The sequence below is a fragment of the Bison bison genome, unplaced genomic scaffold (genome assembly GCF_000754665.1).
Source record: "Bison bison bison isolate TAMUID 2011002044 unplaced genomic scaffold, Bison_UMD1.0 scf7180017864267, whole genome shotgun sequence".
NCBI classification, from domain to species: Eukaryota; Metazoa; Chordata; class Mammalia; order Artiodactyla; family Bovidae; genus Bison; species Bison bison.
This window is the reverse complement of record NW_011494839.1, coordinates 399,330-423,432: the sequence shown is the minus strand read 5'-3', so window position 1 is coordinate 423,432 and position 24,103 is coordinate 399,330. Positions and strand designations below refer to the sequence as shown.

Below are 24,103 nucleotides of genomic sequence, written 5' to 3'. Positions count from 1 at the left end.
CTTTCGAAGAGTTGGGTTGCTTTTCTGGGTGCCTGATGTCCTCTGCCGGCATTCAGAAGTTGTTTTGTGGAATTTACTCGACGTTTAAATGCTCTTTTGCTGAATTTGTGGGGGAGAAAGTGTTCTCCCCGTCCTACTCCTCCGCCATCTTCCCCATTTAAGTTTTAAATAAATCTGTTTGAGACAGATATGCTGGATTAATCTTTGTAAGCTTTTGTATATTTTTCCCAAATATAAAAAGTCATATTCTGCCAAAACTATTATTTTGCTTGTTAAAGTTGAAAATATTACAGGTAAGATTCTGATACAAATAATTTGCATACCAAATTATGTATTACTTTAAAAAAGTAATACATGTATTGCAATTAAAATATGGGTTTCTTCTCAGAGGTTTCTGAGAATCCATTTTTAAATCCATTGAGGATGACCCTAGCTCATCCTCCATCTACTCTTTGTTTGAAGAATATGCCTGTGTTAAGGTCTGAAGTCCTATTTTCTTTCATAGGCTATTATGATTTTGAAAAGTGATAACATCATCTTCCTGGCTTTAGGAAATAAAGACTAAGCTTTGGAAGAAGCCCAAGAATTGAGTCTTGACCTTGGAAATGTTTCCTAAGTGAATATATTAGAGAAACATACTACTTTTTAATTTTGTTTAATCCATTAGCCAAATTTAATTTCATTTGTAAAACAATGCTGTAGTTCTCTCTCACGCTTTAAAGTATTTGGGGCTGGTGAAAGAAGGAATGCTGAAGACAAAAGTGTATATTTATGTATTTAGTGAATTTCCTACAACTGAATAGCCTTTTTGGGAGTAACATGAGTTGAATTCAGGTATTAGTGATGACTGGTCAGGTCTAGTCCATCTGAAACCCAGGATAGTTTAGACTCATTCCGTACATGACAAGGAATGTTGGCTGTATTAATGTGATTTGATTATAAAAATGTGGAGAATGGACACATTTGTCTAGGCATGAACTAAGTGGAGGATATCCTGAAGCAAAATAAAATATAGTAATAATCTCACATTTTTGATAGAACAAGGCATGAAAATGTGAGCAGACCAGTGAATTTTGCAATAACCTTTCCAACCGTGATTCAACAGTATTTGCCTGCAGTGGCAAATCAGAAGTTATATCACAGTCTGAAAGTCAGGTTTTACAGACTTCCCTGGAGGTCCAGTGGTTAAGAATCTACCACCCAATGCAGAGGATACAAGTTTATCCCTGATGGGGGAACTGAGATCCTGTATGCTATGGGGCAAGTAAACCCAAGTGCCTCAAGTACTGAGCCTGTGAGCCCTTGAGCCCATATGCCACAACAAAGACTCAGTGTAGTTAAAAAAAATTTTTAAATAAAAGTTATGTATCAGCATGATTTTCCCCTCCTTTGGCTTCCTAAAAATGGCATTTTCATTTAAGAAAATGAACGCCGTGGCAAAAAAAATAGAGAAAAGACACCTTTAGAAGATTTACCAAAGGAAAGAATTTCACTGTAGAGTTTGAGAAAAAAGAAGTGGCAAGAGAGGAAATTAGAGAATTCAGGCAGAATCACTTCATGCATGTTCCTATAACCATCTCTGGGAGTTTGAACTTGATTCTGAAGGTGATAGCAAGTCATCAAAGGGCTTTGAATAGCTGAGTGAAATTATCAGATGAGAGCATTGCAAATGTGCTCTTGCTTCAGTTTGAAAAAATGGATTGGAGAAGAACAAGGCTGAAGGTGGTGATACCTGTTAGGAGACCATTACAGTGACCTTGGGGAGAGAAGATGGTGGCCACGGCTGGGGGATGGCATCTGGACTGGAGAGGACTGATGACATTCGAGATCTGTTTAGGAGATGCTGTCAGTCAGACTTAGTGTTTGACTTACCTCTGGGGGTGCATGTGAAGGAGGATTCAGGAATGATGCCGTAGTGATGAAATCAAGTGGGTAGGCATACTGTTTCTGAGAGAAGAAACATACATCCGTGGCAATTGTGCATGAATTTAAGTGCCAAGTATTAAGTCCATGGGGTCCCAAAGAGTCAGACATGACTGAGCGACTAAGCACAGCAACATTGTACAATGTAATTTTGTTTCTCAATGTATAACATTTTCTACAACTGTAATGATGCATTAATCTTGTTTTGGATTCGTGTACTTTACAGTAAACTCATAATTTCTCATTTTAAGTAAAGGCGGTTATCTTAATTATTTAATTCTGAAAATAATGACATTTCTGCTGTTGCCATCTAGTGGCCACTATTAGTTATGGTCCCTTTATTTTGTGCTCAAGGTTTCCGTTCTTGAGTGTTACTGCTCTGAGCAAGAAGTAGATATTAGAGAACCAGTGTCTTTGAAAATGCAGTAGAGATCCTTATATTTGAATGAATTATACCCTGTAGAGTGTTAATGACATGAGTGAAAGTGAAACTGTTAGTAGCTCAGTCGTGTCTGACTCTTTGCAACCCCATGGACTGTAGCCCACCAGGCTCCTCTGTCCATGGAGTTCTCCAGGCAAGAATAGTGGGCAGCCATTCCCTTCTCCAGGGGATCTTCCTGACCCAGGGATTGAACCTGGGTCTCCTGAATTGGCAGTTGGATTCTTTACCAACTGTACCACCAGGGAAGCCCATAGGAAGATACTGTTAAATTTTTAGTTTCAGTTCTACAGTTTTTCTAGAGTAGGACTTGAAACAACTTATTTTAGCAGCTTTAGGGAGAATTTAGCAAAATATAAAGCAAGAATTCGAATTCTTCCGTATCATGTCAAGTAAGAGGATGCACCTCAATGGCAAATATGTGGAAAAGGTACAAAGGAATTTTTATAACAATCAACATGCAGATACCTAATGAACAGCTTTAGTGTGCCCAGGGTTAACACCATCATACTCTGGGGGACACAAGCAAAGAATAGAACATGGGGGTTTTCCCTGGACATATAACTTTACTGGCGTGAAGCTTTAGTAAAATACACTGTGTTTGTTTCGCTCCTCTCTGAATCCAACTACTACTACTGCTTTCTCTCTCTCTCCAACCAATAATTCAAGGTTCTGAACATCTGGAAGGTACTTCCTGTTCCTACTAAAATTTGTTGGTCGACTACTAATTGTGAACTCCTTGATGTCAAACAATGTGTTCTCTTTATACTTTATGCCTCACCATGTCAAACAAACGAGCAAAACATTAAAATAAAAATGAACAATCCTGGGACTTTCCTGGTGGTCCAGTGGTTAAGACTTCAAGATTCCACTGCAGTGGGCATGGGTCCAATCCCTTGTTGGGGAACTAAGATCCTGCATGCCACGCAGTACAGCAAGCAAAACAAAACAAATATATATATATATACACACACACACACATTAACCATCCTACTCAATTGGTACAAATCTCTGCTGTGTACTATGAGAAATTTAGAAACTGAGAGGAGCCCAGATCCTTAGGGTTTATGAATTGATGGTCTATTAAGTGAGAGACTGAGCAACTATTATATTAGAATTATGTTATTCAAACAATTATATAATAGAGGGGTGTTAGTAGAGCCAAGTAGGAAACCAGTCAGCTTGAAGTATCTATGCTGGAGTTTGATGCTGTGGGATAGAAAACTAGCATCCACATTTTGTTCAAAATGCTCAGTGCTATGGAAACCTATAGATTCTGAAAGCAGAGAAATAGTATGCTGGGTACTTTTCACGGTGCCCAGTATAAAATCACACACTTTTTTTCTATATCTGTTCCTAACAAGGCAGTACATACCAAAGTGTAGCAGCTTTTATACAAAATGGCAACTTTGGGGGCATATTTTTGTCTCAACCTCTGCCCTTCCAACCCCCCACCAAACAGTAGGAAACATGTCCTGTTCATCTTAGTATCTCTCAGGCTCTAACATGGAATTTGAATGTGCTTTATAAAAAGGGAGTCTCGATGTCTGTTTACAGAATATATCGGCATGTTTCTAAAAATATATTTCCTACAATTGTAATGATGAATTAATTATCATTAATCATTGCAATAAATTAATGATAAATTCCCTCTTATACAGTATCCGGTGCAACTCTGAGTGGCTTGTAAACTCAGGTCGTCTGGAGACAGACTGGGACCTGGACTCTGCTGCAGAGCTTGCACCTGGGCACCCGCTCTTCAAGCAACAAAAACAAGGAAACTCTATGGGCCTAAAGTTAACTGCATACATGGGGCACTTGGGACCAATTCTGGACAGAAGATACAAAGAGGCCAAAGCCTTTGATCAATTTCTATTGATTAAGGAGGCCAAGAACCCTAGTCAGTATCAGGCTCATCCCTGTGGTCTTCTGTTCTGTCTCTTGTAAAGTGAGGAAGCTCTGCCATCGTTCTGAAGATCCAGTTCCTTCATAGACTGTTCCTCTCACCTGTGGCCCCTCGCTTTCACAGTGAGGCAGTCTCTTTTCTCCAGCCCCCACCCCAAATATTTCTCCATTCTCCTGTCAGTTCCCCTATTTTCCTAAATGTTATCCTATATTAGACTCCCAACTTCCAGTTTATTGGATTATTTTAAAAGCCATAAACTAACTCTTTAAGTGGGTTTTTCTATTTAGTAATTTAACTTGTAGAAAGATACATATGAGTATATATAAACTGCTTTATTTCTGTTTCATAATTGTAATATATTCCAAAATATGATGTATAGTAATCTCTTTAGTCAAAGTCTTGTCCAAAACTCTTAGGTTGTTTATTGTCTTTGTTGTTTTAAATAGTGCTCAATAAATATTCATGCGTATTTGTTAGTTTTGAATTGCTAAATCAGGATGCACATTTTTACTTCTGAAATGTGTTGCTAAATCATACTGCATTATAAGAGCCATTCATTTTGTCCTGTGAATTGTCTCTGTATAGTTTTAATTGAATTTAGTCTGTTTCTTTTATTCATGGCTTTTCTTCTAAAGAAAAAAGCAAAGTAAAGCAATTTACAATCCCGAAACATAGATTATAGAAATGAAGGTACTAAAATATAGCCTGTTATTTTTCTGTAGTCACTTTAACTATTAGAAGGCTGCAGGGCCTCTTAATTAATTTAAAAGCCTGATAGGTATGTTTAAACACAGCTAGTTAAAATTCACTTGCAAATGAACCAGTGATTAGTATCTGTGAACAGTATCCTATTTATGTTAAATATATACTCATAGGCTGGTTCACATAAGCCTGAAAGGAATATGTAATCAAACAGTTAACAGGAGCAAAGCATAGTATTCTGAGATAATATTTTGAAAATCCAGTGGTGGTATCACAAAACAGAATTCTTGTTTTGACACAGAAGAATTTACTTACATAATCTAACATCCCTATGAAAGAAAGGACTTTATAGCAGTTTGAAAAAGTTTCAAGTACTTTTGAGATGTTCATGCTATATTTGAATTGTTTTGCTAAATATGCAGTTTTAGCATTGGAGAAATTTCCTGAAAAAGTAGTTTATAGCACAGCAGTGCCTGACTCAGCAACTCTTTACTCCTGAAGCCAGGGCTAGCTTCATGGGCATGTGATGTGTGAAGTCACACAGGGCCCTACGTTTGGAGGTCCTCACTCTTGGTTTAATGATCTGCTTTCAATATCTTAAATTTTTAAATGATTTTTGAACAGAGGGGTCCACATTTTTATTTTGCACTAGACCCTACAAATGTTACAGCCAATCCTACCCTTAGTATATTTTTCAGGATGAAACTGTGTTTATTAGCATGTATCCTTGAGTCTGTGTTATTGGAAACCAGGGGCCAATGAATGCTGATTGCAGTTGGAATACTTATCCCTTCAGGGGCTATGGAACTAACCCCTGCTGCCCTAATCCTATCTGTCATCCTTTCCTGGTCACTGAGAAGCATCAGGCATCAGCATCAGGAAACTTCTTGATGCCATTTCCTGCTATTCCAGGAGTTTCAAATCTATGCAGTTCACTGTTTCCAAGTGCCAGATTACCTTTTTTTTTTCCTTAAAGTTTTAGTTTATATTGGAGTATCGGTGATTAACAGTGTTGCATTCGTTTCAGATTACTTTTTGAAGACCCTCACTCAACCAGGAACAGACATCAGTAGGGAGCTATGTGATGTTATCTTTGTAGTAGTAGAGATGACACCTCCTCCATGAGGTACTTTTATGCCCCTGGAAGGCAGGAAAATCACAGGGAAGGATTCCCATGCCCATCAGTTCTTGTTCCATCCCTTGCTGACTTGTTCATTCTCACCAATGTCTGCTCTTTCTCTTAATTTGCTTTTCTTTCCCCTGTCTTTACCCACTCCAGTATTCTTGGGCTTCCCTGGTGATTAAGCTGGTAAAGAATCTGCCTGCAATGTGGGAGACCTGGGTTTGATCCCTGGGTTGGGAAGATCCCCTGGAGAAGGGAACAGCTACCCTCTCCAGTATTCTGGCCTGGAGAATTCTATAGACTGTATAGTCCATGGGGTCGCAGAGAGTCGGAAATGACTGGGCGACTTTCACGTTCACTTCCCTATCTTTTGGAAGCCTCAGATCCTACATACTGAGTGAATCAGTTTGTCTTTTGACTCTGTCTTCTTAAGGTGATTCAAGGATCATTTGTCAGTTAGAGTCTGACATCAAAGTTAGCTTGTTGTTGTTTAATCACTAAATCATGTCTGACTCTTTTGCAGTCCCAGGGACTGTAACCCCCCTGGCTCCTCTGTCCATGGGATTTTTCAGGCAAGAAAACTAGAGTGGGTTTCCATTTCCTTCTCCAAAAGTTAGTGTCTTAGCCGCTCAGTTGTGTCCAACTCTTTGCTACCCCGTAGACTATAGCCCACCAGGCTCCTCTGTTCATGGAATTCTCCAGGCAAAAATACTAGAGTGAATTCCCATTCCCTCCTCCAGGGGACTGTCCCAACCCAGGAATCGAACCGGGGTCTCCTGTATCACAGGCAGATTCTTTACTGTCTGACCCACACAAAAGTGAAAGTGAAAGTTGCTCAGTAATGTCCGACTCTTTGCAACCCCATGGACTATACAGTCCATGGAATTATCTAGGCTAGAATACTGGGTAGCCGTTCCATTCTCCAGGAGATCTTCCCAACCCAGGGATCGAACCCAGGTCTCCCACATTGTAGGCGGTTTCTTTACCAGCTGGGCTTCACTGGTGGCTCAGACGGTAAAGTGTCTGCCTGCAATGTGGGAGACCCTGGTTCGATCCCTGGGTGGGGAAGATCCACTGGAGAAGGAAATAGCAACCCACTCCAGTACTCTTGCCTGGAAAATTCCATGGACAGAGGAGACTTGTATGCTACAGTCCATGGGGTCGCAAAGAGTCCGACACGACTGAGCGACTTCACTTCTGACTTCTTTACTAGCTGAACCACCAGGGAAGCCCAAGAATACTGGAGTGTGTAGTGTATCCCTTCTTCAGTAGATCTTCACAACCCAGGAATTGAACTGGGGTCTCCTGTATTGCAGGCAGATTCTTTACCAATTGAGCTATCAGGGAAGCCTGAGCCACGTAGATTGGGCTTATCTTTGCATAGGAATCGTATATGGGATATTCACAAAGAGCAAAGAAATACTGGACCTCTTAGGATAGTTGAATCTGGAGAGCTTGGGACTTCTTTCAGCTAAGAATATGGTTTATTCTGGGATCACTGAGTTCACCCAGGTCCAAAAATAAAATATTGTAAATCTGTTACCTAACATGATCTCCCTAAGATAGTGTAAATTCAAAAGTGTGAGTCAGTCTGAGTTATGACTTACTATTAGGATGGCTATCGTAGATTTGCCATGGGAACTTGATGGTGGATTCAACTTGGCTGGCAGAGAACGTATAGGGGGCTGATAGGTTGTGTGATAGACTGCAGTTCATACATCTTGTAAGGTTTTTTCCAAAGAGGGTCATTTACCTCTTACAGTATTTCAGTCTATAACCACCTGTGTCAGATACATAGAGGATTGGCAAAATAAGCATATAAGACAAAATCTACTTACCACTACTGAACACTAACTCAGAAGAAAATAAGCATTTGATTTTTGTTTTGGATTTCACTTCTTCCCATAATTCCATGAGAAACTAAAATAAAGGCAAATCAACTACTTTTAAAATTCACAAAGCAGATCAACTCTCTCATCTTCCTGCTATAATAAAACTATTATAGAATTGGTGTACTGTTGAGTCTCAACTTTCAGATTTCCTGAATTTTTTTGACTTCTTTGGCCATGAAAAATACCAAAAAGGTTGCAAAAATGTTTGCTATTAGAGGAAGGAATCAGAGGTATTGGGACATAAAACCCATGTTACCAAGTAAAAGGTACAGAATAAGACGGACCAAAAGTATTCTAATTTATGCAGTGGAGAATTGAATGTAAGAGGGAGGGAGTGTGGTCCTGAAACATAAAGCAAGGGTTGGTGCTGAGGACCGAACCATGGGCTAAACACCTGTATAGGTAGACACAGTGAGGAAATGAATGGAAGGAGTAACATGATCGATTCCATCTGCTGGTCTGCTGGTTGCTTTGGTTTCAGTAAATTTAAACATGGTTTCCACCCTTTTTGCTGTGTATTATCATAGAACTTGGAGGAAGGGTGTGGAATCATGGAGAGGGGTAAATATAGGTTTTATTTGTGAATATACAGAAGAAAGATTGAAGGCAAAAGGAGAGTAGGGTGGCAGAGGGTGAGATGGTTGGGTAGCATCACCAGCTCAATGGACTGAACTTGGACAAACTGTGGGAGATAGTGAGAGACAGGGAGGCCTGGCATGCTTCAACCCATGGTGTCACAAAGAATCAGACATGACTTAGCCACTGAACAACAGACAACAACATACAGAAGACCGTGGGTATGACCCTGAGTTGGGATGATCCTTTGAAATAAGAAATGGCAACCCTCTCTAGTATTCTTGCCTGGAAAATCCCTTGGACAGAGGAGCCTGACAGGCTACAGTCCAGGGGGTTGCATAGAGGCAGACATGACTGGGTGACTGAGCACACCGCACACACACACATGGGTATGACAGTCTGGGTGACCAACTAGGAGGCTTGTGTTTCTGTTGGTGACTCACTTGGGAGAGCTGAGATGTGATGGGTCCTCCTGAGAGCCCTGAGCGTGAAGGCAGGTCACCCACTTCACTGGAGTCAGGAGCTTCCTGGACAGGACTGTTCTCCCTGCGATCCCAGTGAAGATGTCTTGGAAGATTGCTTCCTTGGGTGGACTGAGTGCAGGGGGCTGTGGGAGCATCTTCTTCCAGGTGAAGCTGCTGTGTGGGCGCCTCTGAGAGAAGAAGGCCAGTCTGCCCCCGACATACAACACTGTGGACAGTGAGCACGAGGTGGGGCCTGCTGCCTCTGCCATGTGGCTGCCAAGCCACGTGGGGTGACCGTCCCCACAAAAATTGGAAAGTAATCACCTTTGACTAAAATATTATTACCTGAAGAGCTCCCTAAATGTCAAATTATATAATAAAAAAATTTTTTTTGGCATTTCACCATACTTCTGAACACCTGGCTGTCTTTAACTTTTATATTCCTATTACAGTTTTTCTTAGATCCCTTTTTTTATCATTATAGAGCATCTCTATAACACTTTTTACCCCCATGAAGTAGGGGAAATAAACTCTCTGAATTTCATGTCAAAAGTAGCCTTATTTTTTTCCCCACACATTTGATTTACATCCTCTCTCGTTCATAGAATTCTAAGTTTGTATCCCCTACTCACCTTAGTTGAGCATCTTAAAGGTACTGCCCTTTTGTTTTTCAGCATTTGAGTTTTACTGATAAGAGTTGATTCACTGAGGTTTTTATTTTATAGGCAGCATTTTACCCCACTGACGTCTTTTATTGTTTTACTTTTGTCTGTGAACGCGTAACATTTCATCAGGGTGTTTTGAGTTATGGGTCTTTTCATTAATTCTGAGCTCTTTCAGTCTGTTGCTTTGTGTATATTTCTTCAGCTTAGAGAATTTTTATTATACTTTTCTTCATTTGCTTATCAGCATTGTAAGCATATTCTTCTGAAATGTTTCTTCAAAGGATGGTGGGCCTTCCATATCTCAGTTTGATTCTCTTAATTTATATTTTCCCATTTTTATATTTTTATTTTATTTATCATTAGATTTATTCAATTTTATTTTTTTAATTTATATGTCACTAACATTACCTTTGGAGAAGGCAATGGCACCCCACTCCAGCACTCCTGCCTGGAAAATCCCATGGACGGAGGAGCCTGGTAGGCTGCAGTCCATGGGGTCGCTAGGAGTCGGACACGACTGAGCGACTTCACTTTCACTTTTCACTTTCATGCATTGGAGAGGGAAATGGCAACCCACTCCAGTGTTCTTGCCTGGAGAATCCCAGGGAGGGGGGATCCTGGCGGGTTGCCGTCTATGGGGTCGCACAGAGTCAGACACGACTGAAGCAACAGCAGCAGCAGCAGCAGCAACATTACCTTGAATTTATTTAGTCCTTCCATTTATATTTTGATTTAGGAATACTATTTTAATCCTCATTGATGCTACTTTCCTTAGATTTCTTATTTTTCACAGCCACAAGATCCTGTTTTATAAATGCAGCACTCTTTCTAGTGGTTTCCTGAAATAGCTCTATTCTTGTCCCAGTTGTTTTACTTATATGCTTGCACAATTCTTCCTAAAATTTCTGCTGATTTCTGATTGTCAGTTCATGTATATGAATGAAAGATAAGATTGGTTGCTATAGGTAGCTTGTATGGGTTTCTCTGTACTTGAGTAGATTCCTCCACTCAGCCTCTGCCTTGAGTGAGTGGGCCGGGTGAATGGACTTAGAGAGCTTATTAGTCATATGTCTTTGTTCATTGTGCAGGTGGAGATCCAATATCCCCAAGAAAGGAGGGCCCTCGCCTCGGGGTAAAATGCTTTCCCGAAGTTAGCTCACCAGCCTCTGTCCTCACCTTCCCTGAGAAGTGAAGCCCAGGGCTACTTCAGGTCCTATTCTGCTGCTTCTTGTAGTCTACTGCTGTTCCTGGGGACTTTCCTAGATGGCTCTGGAAAAGAGTTCTTTGATCTCACTCTGTGTTAAAGCCCCTGCTGCGAACAGCATCCCTTAGAAGAGGGAGATGAGTCCCCACAAGCCTAGCTGATCAGAATGTACTTCTTTACTGAATTATTGGTTTGGCCAAAGTGTTCACTCAGGTTTTTCCATAACATCTTATGTGTGTAAACAAACATCTTGGCCGGCCCAGTCCACTGATGGCTTCTCTTTGGCTTGTGTTTGGTGCTAAACACAAGCTTTGTTTAGCTTGAATGTTCTCCCTGGCTCTCTTGGGAAGAAGAGAACTTCCTTCTGGTTTCTTGGGCTGTATTGTCTCACCTGTTCTAATATAACCACTCGTCTTAACCCATCTGCTTAGTTCTTCGTGCTTTAGAGTTTCTCAAAATTTCCAGTCCATCAATGGCACTCTTTCTTATTTTCCTGTGCTATTGTGCACATAACGTCATTTTTATACAAGAAACCAACTTGTATTTAACCTGTTAAACGTTATAGGACCACACGGCTTTCGATAGTGTTTGTGGTCTGGATTCAATGTAGAGGGGAAATGGTTTTGGTCAGATAAAAATATATAAGCATACATAGCATGTTTCTTGTGTAAAACAATCTTGACAACAGCTGGAAAGATTATTCATTGCCATAGCAGAAAATAGATTTTATTGAGTGATTGTAAATCTCTCTAAATCACCATGTTGCTTATCAGCTGCAGTGAGCCTCGTCAAACTCAGTGAGGGTTTGTTGAAATGATTGCTATTTATTATTCATTAAGGAATTTAGTCTTGAGCACATGATGTCTGTTTTTATCAAAACATATATAACTCTACAGAACCTACATAGAGTGTATTTATTTCAGCACGTACCTTCTGTGAATGGGGGTGTTAGGTATCTGTAAGATAGAAATTTATTACCAGCAATTACTAATGATGTCAATATACTCCTTTACTTTTCATAAACCATAGATAATATTGATGTCAGCATGCTGCTAAATTAATTTATATACAAATTCCTGTCTAGGGACTTTCCTGGTGGTCCAGGGACTTTCCTGGTGGTCCAGGGAATTCTTCGGAATTCTTCTTCCAATGCAGGGGGTGTGGGTTTGATCCCTGTTCAGGGAACTAAGATCTCACATGCCACTCAGCATGGCCAAAAAAAAGTAAAAGAGAATTTCTGTCTATGCTAATGCCATGAGTTTGATGTTGGTTTAGAATTAAATGCCTCATCAGTCGACTTCATTTTTCGTACATTGACTTGGTGTTCTGCGAGCATGTTAAATTTGTATGTTTATTTAATGTTTTATAGTTTTGGATTTTAATAATAGTATGGTGGTTTTTTCCTAACTGAAACATTTTTTTTGCTGATGAAATATTTCTAATAAAGAGGAAAAATTACTTTAAAGTTGTAGATTTAAGAAAAATAAAATAGACCCATTCCTTCCACTCTGTTTCATCAGATTACATTGTCTACCACCCCGGTTGTTACTTTTACAGACCCCTGGGTGGCTCCCCTATATTAACTCTCTAGACCTGTGGGTGATTTCCCTGTATTTCTCAATAGCTTTAATTCCTAAATATTGCCATCTTGTAATTTTCATGTACATGTGGATGACCTTTCCATCACACCTTTCCATTAGCCTCTTTGTTGAACTCCTTTCACCCAGGGATTTATTTCTTACTTCTTATCTTAGCCATTCCTGGTGGTGGTACTAATGACTGTGGTTCTCTGGAGCCTCACTTTCAAGTATCCTTCTCTCCGACCATCTTCTCCTCTCCTAGCTCACTGCCTCTAGTATCCCAACTCCAGCTTTTGTTTGACCTCCCCTGGATGTCCAACTCATTGATCCTACCACATTTTCATGTGTCCTTACCTCTTTGATGTCCTCACTCAGCTGAAATTCTGGGGCCAGTGGCCAGTCATTATAATTGCTCCTTCCACATAGTCTCAAATGTTGATACCTTGCCTCTCTCTCAGCTCCTCCTACTCAATTCACTAAACCATGCTGCTGCTGCTGCTGCTAAGTCACTTCAGTCGTGTCCGACTCTGTACAACCCCATAGACGGCCGCCCACCAGGCTCCCCCGTCCCTGGGATTCTCCAGGCAAGAATACTGGAGTGGGTTGCCATTTCCTTCTCCACACTAAACCATAGACCTGCCTGAATACAAACTTTTGCCTCTTCTGTGCCTCCACGTGTGCAGCTGAACATGACTGAGAAAAACATGCTGCCACACAAAATTGTCTTATTTTAAATTTGCAACAACAAATCTCAAGTGGCCAAAAATTCCTACAGTCCTGAGTCACTGTTTTTCATTTGGTTCCCTTTTCTCAAAACCCCCAGTGTTCATCTCCCTTCCTCTATTTCTGCTGTTAACCTTGTTTCCTGCTTTACTGGGATAATCCAGACAATTATTAGAGGAAGCCCACAGAGCAAAACCAGCAAGTGCAGGGCAAGGACACGTTTCTGATTTGTCCACTAACCATCTGCAGCACACAGTGCCTAGTTTCTAGTGCGTGTGTGCGTGCTAAGTCACTTCAGTCGTGTCCGGCTCTTTGTGACCCCATGGACTGTAGCCCACCAGGCTCCTCTGTCCATGGGATTCTCCAGGCAAGAATCCTGGAGTGGGTTGCCATGCCCTCCTCCAGGGGGTCTTCCCGACCCAAGGATTGAACCCACGTCTCTTATGTCTCCTGCATTGGCAGGCGGGTTCTTTACACTGAGCCATCAGGGAAGCCCAGTGAGTGCTCAATAAATATCTGTTGTGCAAATAAAGAGAGTTATTGTCATTCTAAAGGAAGCATTGAAAAATATTAATTGAAGAATTGCTGTGAGCACTGTCTCTTCTGTTTGGCTAGTTGACAGCTCCTTTCCCACACCCAGTTGGAACTCTTGATCTTCCACCACCGAACCATCCCTTGTTCATTGCTCTGTTTTATAGTAAATGGCAGTGACATCAGCTCATCACCATTCATTCAAACTCAATACCTGAGTGACTTGTTCTTTAGGCTGATTTGACCCTCTCCTCCCGAGGTCAGATCTGCTGTAGGAACTGATGTGTAAAGTCAGGCCATTGCTCTGTACCCTCACTTAAAATACCACTATAGTTCAGTAGTCTCGGAACAGTTTAAGCACATCTTTTAGCAGGGCAAATCAATTTCATTTCCTTAATGAAAGTTATCGTTGGCTTTGCACTCCATTTAAAGTAACATTCAGTCTATATATCTTACCTGACAAAAATCTGCAAGTTCTGTCATCTGCCTGCCTCCTCAACTAGCATACTATTCCATCCTTGCTGACATTTGACAGTTCTTTTTTAAATTAACTCATATTTGAGTATGAAAATTGAAAGTGAAGTTGCTCAATCATGTCCAACTCTTCGTCACCCCATGGACTGTAGCCTACCAGGCTCCTCCGTCCATGGAATTTTCCAGGCAAGAGTACTAGAGTGGGTTGCCATATCCTTCTCCAGGGGATCTTCCCGACTCAGGGATTGAAGCTGGCTCTCCTGCATTGCAGGTAGGTTTTTTTGCCATCTGAGCCATCAGGGAAGCCCATATTTTACTTATTGGTTTTGTTATTTGTTTATTGACTGACTCTTCTAAAGAATAAGCTCCCTAATTCCTGGACCACGCCAGTCTTGTTTATTCTGAAAAAAAAATCTACTATAAATATGTAATATGGGAGTGAAGGATATATCAAGGGAACTTTTGCTGTCTGTAGAATCTAGAGCATATTATCATAAGAGATGAAACTGCCAACTGGGGACAGTTTTAGGTAGCTTTGAATGCTATGAAGGGAAGCATGTGGAGTTTGTTTGTTTTGGGGGCAGATATTTTTGCAGGTAATAATGCAGCTAAAGAAGGTTTTTTATAAACTTATTGACTTAATTTATTCATTTATTCATTCTTTCTCTTAGCACATGTGCAAGGAACTGTTCTTTGATCTTGGGAAACAAAGATGTCTAAGACATGTTTCCTGACCTCAAGAACCCCGCAGAGAGCTAAACTGGTAAACACATAATTTAATACAGTGGCATGAGTGTTGTGCAGAATTATATTCATAGTATTATTCAAACGTTGACTATGCCTAACTCTGGGCCTGATCAGAGTCTTTTTTTTTTTTTTTCAGAGCCATTAAGAAAAAGTTCCATGTGGTTCCTATTATGATGGTCACTTCTTTGAAGCTGTATTTAGTTGGCATCAGTGATATTTGACCACAGTTTCTTCTTTTTTAATAAATACTAATTCAGACATTCATATGACTATTAACAAGGCTTTTTCTTCATGTTCTTACCACGCTAGCTACAGTCAGATAGCTCCAGTTGGACACCAGATCACTATGTCTGCTCTGTGTCTTCTGGAAATATTTATACTTAGGACTCTCAGACTCAAATTTTGCTACTGTCTGTTGGTCTAAAATATAGGAGATAAGTAGGTTGGCTGTGTATGTATGGTTGTGTAACACCAAAGTCCTGCATGATCAAGAATCAGCTTTTCCAAGATGTAGAGAAAACCATATGCAAACAATAAAGCATATGGTGGAGATAAGAGATGGACAGAAACATGTGGTAGGCTTCAAATGCCTGCCTTTACTTGTTCCTGAAAACTGGCATCATCTTTATACTTCTTGTAGATTGATTATCCATGCCACTCTGAATGCATGAGCCAGTAAATCCATGTTTTTGTCCAAACTAGATTTGACCAAACCATACTTTTTTGGAATATTATTTTTTTTCACTTTAATTGTGATGTAATTAGTTTAAGGTGTATGGCATAATGCCTTGACATACATGTATTGCAAAATGACTACCACAATAAGTTTAGTTAGCATCCATAATCTCATATAGTTGCAAAAAAATAGAAAATCTTTTAAAAATCCCTGGAAAAAGTTAGATTTTAAAAGAAGAAATATGGTTGAATTCTTAAAAGGAACCATGGGGAAAAATGGAAAGTAACCCCAATATATAGATATAGTGAAATTATCTTCACATTTAAAAAACAAACAAAAAGACATTTCTATGCAAAGCAAAACATAATTTGTCAGCACTAAAATAAAGGTATTTCTTATTGTTACTGAGAATAATCCCAGATGGGTGGTTGGATATGAATGAAGAGATAAGAGCAATAAAAATGGTAAATATATACATACATATAAATGTATGCTAATGGTATAAAGTAAAAATTAAAAATACCTGTGGGGTCATATATATGTGTATATTTCATATATCTTGCATATTATATATAGTTATAATACATAACAATAAACATATAAACCAGGGGTGATAAGTAGTGTCAAAGTATTCTAACTTCCTTGCAAAAGCCGAGATGAGGGAAAAATGCCAATTAATACTTAATGTAGCTAAGTCAAGTATTAATTTTATAATCTCTAGGTGACAACTAAAAGAATCTTAAACATGTGTATAACTTTCAGACTAACAGAAAAGTAGGAAAATTTTCAATCAACCCAAAGAAAAAAAGAGAAAAAATGAACATAATCTTGACAGAATAACTAGAAAGGTGATAAAAATAAGATAGGATGATTTTTTTCACAATATTGTATAGCTGTAGTCATTAAGACATTATAGTGATGGTATAAGATTGACAAATCGATTAATAAAATGTACTTCTATAAATAGGCCCATATTTATATGGCTCCTTTGATTATGACTCTTTTAGGATCGAATCAGAGTATGGCCTTACTAAGTAAGGAATGTCCAGTGAATCCGTACCCGATTTTAAAATATCCTTGCCATGGAGACAAACATCCTTTCCTTAGATCATCAGCTCCTAAAGGAAGTGCCAGGTGTACGCTATGAAATTTCCTCATGACTCTATTATGCTGAGCATCCTGTCTTAGTTACACATTATTTATAAACGATAAAAGGCTAAAATAAAGTAATTCTTACTCAACCGAGGGACGTCCTCCTTCTTATGGTGACTTCTACATACATCTGCTATTTCCACCATGGGTTGATTTAATTATTTCCTTTGAGTCAGGAAGTGCTTAATTATTTCTGCTGAGTATCACCTGTATTGTACTCCGACGGAGATATTTTCAAGACTGTGGAGAGTCCTTCAGTTCAGTTCAGTCGCTCAGTCGTGTCCGACTCTTTGTGACCCCATGAACTGCAGCACGCCAGGCCTCCCTGTCCATTACCAACTCCCGGAGTCCACCCAAACCCATGTCCATTGAGTCGTGATGCCATTGAGTCAGTGATGCCATCCAACCATCTCATTCTCTGTCGTCCCCTTCTCTTCCTGCCCTCAATCTTTCCCAGCATCAGGGTCTTTTCAAATGAGTCAACTGTCTGCATCAGGTGGCCAGAGTATTGGAGTTTCAGCTTCAACATCAGTCCTTCCAGTGAACCCCCTGGACTGATCTCCTTTGGGATGGACTGGTTGGATCTCCTTGCAGTCCAAGGGACTCTCGAGAGTCTTCTCCAACACCACAGTTCAAAAGCATTAATTCTTCTGCACTCATCTTTCTTTATAGCCCAACTCTCACATCCATACATGACCACTGGAAAAACCATAGCCTTGACTAGACAGACCTTTGTTGGCAAAGTAATGTCTCTGCTTTTGAATATGCTGTCTAGGTTGGTCATAGTTTTCCTTCCAAGGAGCAAGCGTCTTTTAATTTCATGGCTGCAATCACCATCTGCAGTGATTTTGGAGCCTACCTAACATCAAAATAGTTTCATTGATAGACTACTATATTGAATAATATAAATTCCTTAGCTAAAAGTAGATCCATATATGCTAATATTTCTTACTGGAGACCTTGATGTTGGCATGGAAATTTAACTACAAGCTTGTACATTTATGTGAAAACTTTTCAAAGTAAATACTAAATATTCAAAAATTATGAAATCTACTTTAGTATCTTTAATACAGAGATGTCTTCTAGGAGGGATTAATAGATATTAGATAAAATACTCCATCACTTTTCATCTGCTGGTTAGGTTTATTATTTGCCTATATTGTTGACAGCAGCAAGAATTTAGTGTCTAAAATTCAGCTCTAGAGTTTAGAATAATTATTTTTTAATTGTGGTATTTTCATTATTCTTAATCTTCATTATAAAACCACTCTCTCTGTTTTATTTTTAAACTCTCCATACCTGGATTATGTTCTGTAATATACAAGGTGACTTAGTTGCCTTTTATTTTGTATTACAAATGAGTATTATGAATCTAATTTTATATTAAATTATATTTAAGAAGGACCAAAGAACATTTTGAAATAGGAATGAAAGTTTCTTAGGTCTGTGTGGTTGTGTTTGGACGTGTGGCTAAGATTGCTTGCACTGGTGGGTCGTTGGTGAGGGGCAGGTGACCTGAGATGAGTAGAGAGTTAACGCACACCTTAGTAAAAGTGCATATATCCTAGTTGGGCTGTGCATCTAGTACGAAGTCCTTTAATGTCTTGTTGTTTAGTTACTAAGTCGTGACTGACTCTCTTGCAACCCCATGGACAGAGGAGCCTAGCGGGCTACAGGCTCCTCTGTCCATGGGATTTCCCAGGCAAGAATACTGGAGTGGTTGCCATTTCCTCCTCCAGGGGATCTTCCCCACCTAAGGATCGAACATGAGTCTCCTGCATTGGCAGGTGGATTCTTTACTGCTGAGCCACCAGAGAAACCCCTGTTAATGTATAGTGAATAATTAAATCTGTGTAAAATATTTGACATCTGTGCATATCAGACAGTAAAGAACTGACACTTTTAAGCATTTATTTTCACATTCTTCCTTTCCTGTTGAGCTCAGCCTTCCAGGGAAATCTCAGTTCTCATTGTGAATGAGAAGGTTTAGGGCAGGCCTGGGCATGGTCCTGAGGTGGAGGAAGGTTGACTAACCAGAGGACAGTCGAGTTCTGTGAGCAGAAGAGCCCTGGAAACATCAAATAGATATCTTGTCTGTCTCACTTGTACATGGAGACCTAGTGCTGCATTGGAACTTATTTCTTTCCAAAGGCAAAACCATACAGAGTTTAGAGGTGTAATGAAGCAGAAAAAAAATTCCTCCATTCTACTTCTGTTTAGAAAAATGGAATGAGAAACAAGGCAAGGATTCTGGGGGCAGGGGAGGGGCGGGTAGAAACCAGTTGGGATTCTATCAATTGGGAATCCTGACATCAATTTAAAATAAGGGTGTTTCATAGGTATTTTGGAGACAGCTGATTTTCAAGTATTCTCTCATTCATTTGTTGACAATTCAGTGCCCATTAACTGCCTGTTAATGAAAAATGGGTGGTGGTGGAGAGGGTAAGTATCTGGAAGGTTGTGATCTCATGCTAATTTTTAATAAGACCTAATTAAAAAGAGAAAATTGAAACATATGCAGATTTAGAATGAATTAATTCAGTCATCAGATCTTAGTGCCAATTTTGAACTAAAATATCCTGCAGATGGTAATGTGCCACATGCCAATTAATATTTAAGATAATTATGGGTGTTGAGTAAAAAATACATTTGATTGACATCATCTCCATTATTAGGCTTCGCGTGTGGCACTAGTGGTAAAGAATCCACCTGCCAATACAGGAGACAAAAGAAATGCAGGTTTGATCCCTGGGTTGGGAGATCCCCTGAAGGGGGAAATGGCAACCCGCTCCAGTATTCTTGCCTGGAAAATTCCATGGACAGGGGAACCTGTCAAGTTATAGTCCATGGAGTTGCAAAGAGTCGGACATGACTAAGCATGCTTGCATGCACATGTCCATTATTACTAGAGTGTAATATCCTTTATGTTTATTGATTTAACAAAAAGACTGTATAATGAGAAAGTCCTGAGGTTTTGGAAATGGTTTTAATTTCGTTTCCTGATAACTTTCTACTGAGGCTAGGACTTCTTTCTCAGGAAATGAAGTAAGAAGTAACTAATTCCCAAGTAAGTAATTAAGTAAATAAGTAATGTTTTAGGCATAATGCCATGCTCTGTGTTTGCTGTGGGACCTGGAGCAAAGATTCTTAACCTAGAATCATTGAAACCTTAGAGTGTCAGCCCTTAGGTGGGTAAACATCCAGGAACATTATGTAAAATTTGATGTTTGTGTGTATACACGTGCTTTTGGTGTTTTAACCAAGAGATTCCATAGTTTTCATCAAATGAAACGAATCTATTATTAAAATTATTTATACTGGGTCATGATTACTTGTTGCCTTAACTGTTCACTTATTTAATAATAAATGACTGTGATGAACTACCAACTTACTCATGGTTTTGCTTTTATCTGGTGGACATTCAAACTAAAATGCATTTTGAGATAGTCATTACTGCTATTAATTGATAGTTAGCATTCATTCTCCAGTTTATTAATTATGACCATGTTCTATATAGTACAAGGTTCTATATACTATAAGCCCTAACTTCCATGTATTTACATGATATATAATACAAATATATGCTCAGTAATTACTTAATGATTTATGTTCTCTAGATTGTTTTTCAACATTTAAAAAATAATATTATCTTCCTATATATTTATATTTTTAAAATAATATATTTTAATAGGTAACAGAATTATAATTAGCAAAAAAGGAAGCATATCAATTCAGAGGCTGTCTCAATATAGTATGTTCAAGATTAAAGACTGCAGTTTATAATAAACTGTATTAAGAGAACATTTATCAGTTTTAATAATCAGAAAAAATAAGTCCAATAAAATGATGCAGTGTGCATACTGTATCAAAGCATATGCTATAAAAACTTATAAAATGGCAATAGCAGTAGTAATAATAAATGTATACATATATAAAATAATCTATGCATACATAAAGATAATAGTAAACTTGAAAATATTAGCTAACACCACTTTTGGACATATCATTAAGGGGGTTTGGTTAGGAAAATAGAAGCCAGTCTGTATCTGGGTCATATAGGTTTTAATACAGATGAATGGGTAAAGAAGATGTGGCACATATATACAATGGAATATTACTCAGTCATCAGAAGGAACAAAATTCAGTCAGTTGTCATTTTGTGAATGAACCTAGAGCCTGACATACAAAGCGAAGTAAATCAGAAAGAGAAAAACAAATATCATATATTAACGTGTATATATGGAATCTAGAAGAATGGTACTGATGAACCTATTTGGACGGCAGGGGTAGAGGCTCAAACGTGGAAAATGAACTTGTGGACATGGAAGTGCAGAGAAGAGTGGGGGACGAATTGAGAGTAGTGTTAACGTATATACACTACAAAGTGTAAAACAGATAGCTCGTGGGAAGCTGCTGAATAGCACAGGGAGCTCAGCTTGGTGCTCTGTGATGACCTAGAGTGGTGGAATGGAAGAGGATAAGAGGAGGCTCGAGAGAGGGGATATGTGGATACATGTGGCTAATTACATTGTTCTACAGCAGAAACTAACACAACATCGTAAGCATATGGTGACTCAGTCACTGAGTCATGTTCAACTCTTTGTGACCCCATGGACTGTAGCATTGTCACCCTGTTTATTTAACTTCTATGCAGAGTACATCATGAGAAATGCTGGACTGGAAGAAACACAAACTGGAATCAAGATTGCCGGGAGAAATATCAATAACCTCAGATATGCAGATGATACCACCCTTATGGCAGAAAGTGAAGAGGAACTAAAAAGCCTCTTGATGAAAGTGAAAGTTCAGAGTGAAAAAATTGGCTTAAAGCTCAACATTCAGAAAATGAAGATCATGGCATCCAGTCCCACCACTTCATGGGAAATAGATGGGGAAACAGGGGAAACAGTGTCAGACTTTATTTTTCTGGGCTCCAAAATCACTACAGATGGTGATTGCAGCCATGAAATTAAAAGACGCTTCCTCCTTGGAAGGAAAGTTATGACCAACCTAGATAGCATATTAAAAAGCAGAGACATTACTTTGCCAACAAAGGTTCATCTAGTCAAGGCTATGGTTTTCCCTGTAGTCATGTATGGGTGTGAGAGTTGGACTGTGAAGAAGGCTGAGCGCCGAAGAATTGATGCTTTTGAACTGTGGTGTTGGAGAAGACTCTTGAGAGTCCTTTGGACTGCAAGGAGATCCAACCAGTCCATTCTGAGGGAGATCAGCCCTGGGATTTCTTTGGAAGAAATGATGCTAAAGCTGAAACTCCAGTACTTTGGCCACCTCATACGAAGAGTTGACTCATTGGAAAAGACTCTGATACTGGGAGGGATTAGGGGCAGGAGGAGAAGGGGACGACAGAGGATGAGATGGCTGGATGGCATCACTGACTCGATGGACGTGGGTCTCAGTGAACTCCGGGAGTTGGTGATGGACAGGGAGGCCTGGCGTGCTGCGATTCATGGGGTCACAAAGAGTCAGACACGACTGAGCGACTGATCTGATCTGATCTGGACTGTAGCCTGCCAGGGTCTTTTGTCCATGGGATTTCCCTGGCAAGAATATTACTGGAGTGGGTTGCCATTTCCTTCTCCAGGAGATCTTCCCAGCCAGGGATTGAACTTGTGTTTACTGCATTGGCAGGTGGGTTCTTTACTGCTGAACCACCAGGGAAGCCCTATATTCCAATAAAAAATATGTAAAAAAATAAAGACACTATAGGGCCACTTTAATTTACTTTAAAAGGAAAAAAACCCCAGAAACTTTCCATCTAACTTGGAAAGTTAAAAAAAGGGAAAAAAAAAAGCTCATAAGATCTTGTGCTTTTTTCTTTTTTTAACTTAAAAGTTATATGGAAAGTTTCTGAATTTAAGTTAAAGTCCTGTTATCTGACCTAATTTTGCTTTATCAGAGTAAAGCAAAGGCCTCCTGTGACAAGAATAGTCTAGTTGGTCTTTCTATTTATTTTTATCTTTATTTTCTCATTGCTTTTATAATGTATGAAAGAAAGTGAAAGTGAAGTCACTCAGTCGTGTCCCACTCTTTGCGACCCCATGGACAGTAGCCTGCAGTAGGCTCCTCTGTTCATGGGATTTTCTAGGCAAGAGTACTGGAGTGGGTTGCCATTTTCTTCTCCAGGGAATCTTCCCAACCCAGGGATCAAACCCAGGTCTCCCGTATTGTAGACAGACGCTTTACCGTTTGAGCCACCAGGGAAGTCCTTTTATAATATATAACTGATTTAAATGGAATATAATACACTTTTTCTACAGAAGCAAAACTTAAAATGATTTAAATTATGTTCCACTCATGTGTAATTGGGTTTTAATTGAACCCTGCATTGCTTTACCACATAGAGGAATGACCTAAGTTATAACTGTAATCATTGCAATTTTAAATAACAGAAGTAAAGAAGACTCTGCCAACTGATTGTTTGCTTACCTACTTTTTACAATATAAAAACTTGTTATATTCATTTGTCTGACAAATATGCTGCTTCACAATGTGTTTGTGGTAGAAATCCTTTGCTCTTTTTAGTTCCAACTTTATGTTCAGTCTGCACAGTTTTGAGATACCTTGAACTATTTTATCCATGTCTCTGAGATCAACTTGTAATCTTGTCATCTACAAAATCCATTTAGCCTCTAATCAGACAAATCCATGTGTTCCTACACTGTTATAAATGTCAACAAATATCTCTGAGATATGACAGCAGTTTCTGGTGTAGCAGTTCAGAAGAATGTATTTTACTGGGCTAGGAAATCTATGGATGCTTTAATCATTGTTTATTAGGACAATAAGGGACTTTAGTGCTAGTAGTCTAGTCACTCAGTCTTGTCCAACTCTTTGTGACCCCATGGACTGCAGCAGGCAAGGCTTCCCTGTCCATCACCAACTCCCAGAGCTTACTCAAACTCATGTCCATTGAGTCAGTGATGCCATCCAACCATCTCATCCTCTGTCATCCCCTGGGTTTGATACACCAAACATTCATTCATTTAACACCAGCTATGAGCTCCATAGAATCTAGGCCCTAAGGAGAGAATAGCAATCAAATCAGTTGGTCCTTGGGTCTTGGTGCTATAATAGGGGAGGAAGAGAGACAGGCACAAACTGAATAGGAAATATACAATGAGATGATTCTGGAGAGTGCTCAATTCTGTGATAAAGGATTATGAAAATTTGTTAGGGTAAACTTTTTAAGATATCATTAGAGACTGAATGATGACAATGCTCAAAATTCTCCAAGCCAGGCTTCAGCAATATGTGAACCGTGAACTTCCACATGTTCAAGCTGGTTTTAGAAAAGGCAGAGGAACC

General features: G+C 39.3%; 1 protein-coding gene across 1 annotated transcript in view; it reads left to right on the top strand.

Moving 5' to 3' along the window:
* LOC104994821 (chromosome unknown open reading frame, human C8orf34) overlaps positions 1 to 24,103 on the top strand; it is a gene marked incomplete at its 3' end in the record, with an annotated part of 362,913 nt that overhangs the window by 39,510 nt on the left and 299,300 nt on the right. The gene's annotated exons all lie outside the window — the stretch shown is intronic.